Here is a 5,151-nt window from a genome sequence, read left to right on the forward strand (position 1 = left end):
TCGCGGCATTAGGAAGGTTGAGAACCACTGCTTTAGAGTCTGCCCACCTGCGCCTCTCATGTGGGTGAGCAGTCCTTGGGGCCAAATGGACACGCCCACCCACTCCTACCCCCCTCCTTACACCCTGCACTGGGAACCTGCAACTAACTCCAAAATCTCCCTCCTAACCTGCCCTGGATGTGTTTTCTGGACATTCGTTTTGGCTTTTTCCACCCCCCCGCCCCCCACAGAGTTTTTTTGTTGTTGTTTGCTTTTTGTTAATTCTCACCCAAGGATACTTTTTTTCATTGATTTTTTAGGAAGAGTGATGAAACATCGTGAGAGACACACATCAATCCAGGTCCATTCCCTTGACCCGGTGCTGGGAGCCAGTCCATCCTTGCTGCTTGACACAGTCATTGATTTTTTAGGAAGAGTGAAACATCGATGTGAGAGAGACACATCAATCCAGGTCCATTCCCTTGACCTGGGATCGAACCCATGACCCTTCGGTGTGCAGGCTGCCGCTCTAACCACTGAGCCATGCCAACCAGGGCTGTGTGTGTGTTCTAAATGAAGGGAGTTCTTTTTATTTTTATCCTCACTCAAGGAGGTGTTTAGAGGTAGGGAGACATGTTTAGAGACAGGAAGAGAGAGAAAGAGAGAGGCTGGAAGTGTCCTGAGTGGGGATCAAACCCACAACCCAGGTGTGTGCCTGGACCAGGAATGGAACCGGCAACCTTTCGGTGCATAGGACAACCCTCAACCAACTGAGCCACCCCGGGCAGCCCGGCACATGCTGTGTGTTCTCTGCTGGCTACCAGGGGGTGGGGCCAGTGAGGGCGGAGACAAATTTCCACTTACAACGCATTGCTTCCATGTCCTTCTAGCCCCTTGAACATTTCCATTTGTTTCAATTCATCTGCTTGGGGGGAATTTCCATGTAGACATTTTACCAACAAATGGGTGTTTGTGAAAAGAAACCGAAAAAAGAATCCATGTCGCCATGAACAACAAGGACACTGCCAAGTGAATCTAGTGTCTGCCTCGTGTCCCGAGCCTTTGAGGGGGCGGCTCTCTAAATGAAGGGAGTTCTTTTTATTTTTATCCTCACTCAAGGAGATGTTTAGAGGTAGGGAGACATGTTTAGAGATAGGAAGAGAGAGAAAGAGAGAGGCTGGAAGTGTCCTGAGTGGGGATCAAACCCACAACCCAGGTGTGTGCCTGGACCAGGAATGGAACCGGCAACCTTTCGGTGCACAGGACAACCCTCAACCAACTGAGCCACCCCGGCAGCCCGGCACATGCTGTGTTCTCTGCTGGTTACTAGGGGGTGGGGCCAGTGAGGGCGGAGACAGTTTCCACTTACAACACATCGCTTCCATGTCCTACTAGCCCAGCCGTGGGCAAACTACGGCCCGCGGGCCGGATCCAGCCCGTTTGAAATGAATAAAACTAAAAAAAAAAAAAACCGGACCCTTTTTTTTAATGATGTTTACTTTGAATTTATATTAGTTCACACAAACACTCCATCCATGCTTTTGTTCCGGCCCTCCGGTCCAGTTTAAGAACCCATTGTGGCCCTCGAGTCAAAAAGTTTGCCCACCCCTGTCTAGCCCCTTGAACATTTCCATTTGTTTCAATTCATCTGCTTGGGGGGAATTTCCATGTAGACATTTTACCAACAAATGGGTGTTTGTGAAAAGAAACCGAAAAAAGAATCCGTGTCGCCATGAACAGCAAGAACACTGCCAAGTGAATCTAGTGTCTGCCTCGTGTCCCGAGCCTTTGAGGGGGCGGCTCTGCTCTGCACGGGGATGGGCGTAGTGCTGGCCGTTCTCCAGGCCCCGAGTGCGCAGCCCCCGGTCTGTTGGTTTCAGAAGGAACACAGCCCCAGTTGTACGTGAAGTTTCTGGTTTGTCAGGAGAAAAAAAATTAAGTAGAGGGAAGACACAAGAGAAAAGCAGGCTTTTGTGGAAATTCCCTGCACTGGGCTGTTTATGGTGTGGACAGTGCTTACTTAACCTCATAGAATGAGTAAGTTAATATTTACCTGTGGCTCGGGATTGCATGAGCACACCTGTGTTGGTACATAACAAGAAGGGACTTTTAAAAAATGGCATGTTGTTTGTTAGGATCGCATTTGGCTCCATGTAGCCGGAAGCCAACTAGAGCGGCTTCAAAACGTCAGGCGTTGCCCTGGCCCGGGGCTGGGTTGGTTGGAGTGTTGCCCCGACACACCAAGATGGTGGATTCAGTCCCTGGTCAGGGCACATAAGAGAATCAACCACTGAATGCCTAAATAAGTGGAATAACAAGTCTCTCTCTCTCTTTCCTTCCTCCTCTCTCTCTCAAATCAATTAAAAAAAACCCCCCAAATGTCAGGTGTTTATTTCCTCCCGATGCCCCTGAGGACCCCGCTTCTTTCTGCGTGTCTCCTCTGCAGAGGGCTTCGCTTTCATCCTCTGCGAGCAAGTGGCTGAGCCTTCTGGACAGGAAGGGGAAAGATGAAGTGTAAAATAATGTTGCCAACTCTGTCTTCTTCGTAAATGATTTCTTGGAGGTTGTGACCAGCTAACTTTGCTCATATCACACTGGCCTCTAATGTGTGAGAGAGCCAACCCCAGCTGCAAGGGCGGCTGAGTGGCCAGTGTTTCTGCTGGGCACTGCTCGCCCTAACAGTGTCTGGGATCTCTTAGAAAGGACAATGGAAAGCAAGATACTGGGTAGGCCGTTAGCCTTCTCTGCCACTGGTGGACAGCAAATGCGTTCTTTAAAAAGCCAGGCATTTTTCCTTCCAACATACGTAACAGGCAAGCCCATTACCACACAGCACATTAAATAGATATGAGTAGAATAAATAATATTTCTAGCCCGGCTGACGTGGCTCAGTGATTGAGTGTCGACCTATGAACCAGGAGGTCACAGTTAGATTCCCATTTGGGGCATGTGCCTGGGTTGTGGGCTCAATCCCCAGTGTGGGGCATACAGGAGGCAGCCAATCAGTGATTCTCTCTCATCATGGATGTTTCTGTCTCTCTATCCCTGTCTCCTCTCTGCTATCAATAATTAAGTATTGCGCGTCTTTGTTACAAACACTGGATTGTTAGACACAATCATTTTAAAATGCAAACATGAAAGCTAAACGTACAGTATTTTTCAATGCATGCTCTAATAAAAGGCATGAAAACAAGGCCAACACGGCCCTCGACCCGCTGGAGCTTATCAGCTATGAGGCTATAAGCTAGTAGGATGCCTGGCTGTAGCGGTGGCCTGATGGGTGCCAGGCGTGAGTGGGAGCAGGAATAGAGGGAGGTCTCCTGCGTTTGCCGAGGGCAGCCGCATGGTCTTCAGCTGACTGACAACTAAAAACACTGGAAGAGCCTCTACACCTGGAGAGCTAGGCCACGCAGCCGCTGAAGGCCAAGGCCCAGGCCAAGGCAAGTCTCCAGGCAACACCGGAGGAAGGTGCACCACCCGCAGGCTCAGCGGCTTATGAAACTGAGGTGCCGCCTTGGAGTACAGAACCCAAGGGCCTTCATGGAAGAGGAGGAACCGCAGTGCTAACGGCAGTAACCACAGTCCTGTTCCAGGCCCTTCAAACGGTCCGCTCGGTCAGTGGACACCAAACCTCAGAGTGCATTTCCAACAGACCCCTCCCTGCCGACAGTGCTGCCGGCTGGCTCATTTAATCCACTCAACTCTGCACTCAGCACAGCTCTTATTACAGGAAAACCTTCCTGACCCTAACGGTTAGGGCCTAACCCTAACCCTAACGACCCTAACCCTAACCCCAACCCCAACCCCAACCCCAACCCCAACCCTAACAACCCCAACCCTAACCCTAACAACCCTAACCCAACCCCAACCCCAACTCTAACCCTAACCCCAACCCTAACCCTAACAACCCTAACCCAACCCCAACCCCAACTCTAACCCTAACCCCAACCCTAACCCTAACAACCCTAACCCAACCCCAACCCCAACTCTAACCCTAACCCCAACCCTAACCCTAACAACCCTAACCCAACCCCAACCCCAACTCTAACCCTAACCCCAACCCTAACCCTAACAACCCTAACCCAACCCCAACCCCAACTCTAACCCTAACCCCAACCCTAACCCTAACAACCCTAACCCAACCCCAACCCCAACTCTAACCCTAACCCCAACCCTAACCCTAACAACCCTAACCCAACCCCAACCCCAACTCTAACCCTAACCCCAACCCTAACCCTAACAACCCTAACCCAACCCCAACCCCAACTCTAACCCTAACCCCAACCCTAACCCTAACAACCCTAACCCAACCCCAACCCCAACTCTAACCCTAACCCCAACCCTAACCCTAACAACCCTAACCCAACCCCAACCCCAACTCTAACCCTAACCCCAACCCTAACCCTAACAACCCTAACCCAACCCCAACCCCAACTCTAACCCTAACCCCAACCCTAACCCTAACAACCCTAACCCAACCCCAACCCCAACTCTAACCCTAACCCCAACCCTAACCCTAACAACCCTAACCCAACCCCAACCCCAACTCTAACCCTAACCCCAACCCTAACCCTAACAACCCTAACCCAACCCCAACCCCAACTCTAACCCTAACCCCAACCCTAACCCTAACAACCCTAACCCAACCCCAACCCCAACTCTAACCCTAACCCCAACCCTAACCCTAACAACCCTAACCCAACCCCAACCCCAACTCTAACCCTAACCCCAACCCTAACCCTAACAACCCTAACCCAACCCCAACCCCAACTCTAACCCTAACCCCAACCCTAACCCTAACAACCCTAACCCAACCCCAACCCCAACTCTAACCCTAACCCCAACCCTAACCCTAACAACCCTAACCCAACCCCAACCCCAACTCTAACCCTAACCCCAACCCTAACCCTAACAACCCTAACCCAACCCCAACACATAACATTTGGGGATTGGTGTCCTGCTCGCCTTTGGGACCTGCTGGAGTTGGCCTGGGATGACCTCCGTCGGAGGGGACTGTGGAGACAGCAGGGCAAAGGCACTGCTCAGGGCCCTTCCGTGCGTCCGACTCCACCTGAGCCAGGTGCTGGGCGGCAGCGCGCGCCTCGCTTCGGAGGGAACAAGGGGAACTAACTCCAGGCCCGACGCCACGCCTCTCCCCTTCCCCGGCCCCGC

This window comes from Myotis brandtii, unplaced genomic scaffold (genome assembly GCF_000412655.1).
Source record: "Myotis brandtii unplaced genomic scaffold, ASM41265v1 scaffold55, whole genome shotgun sequence".
Lineage (NCBI taxonomy): Eukaryota > Metazoa > Chordata > Mammalia > Chiroptera > Vespertilionidae > Myotis > Myotis brandtii.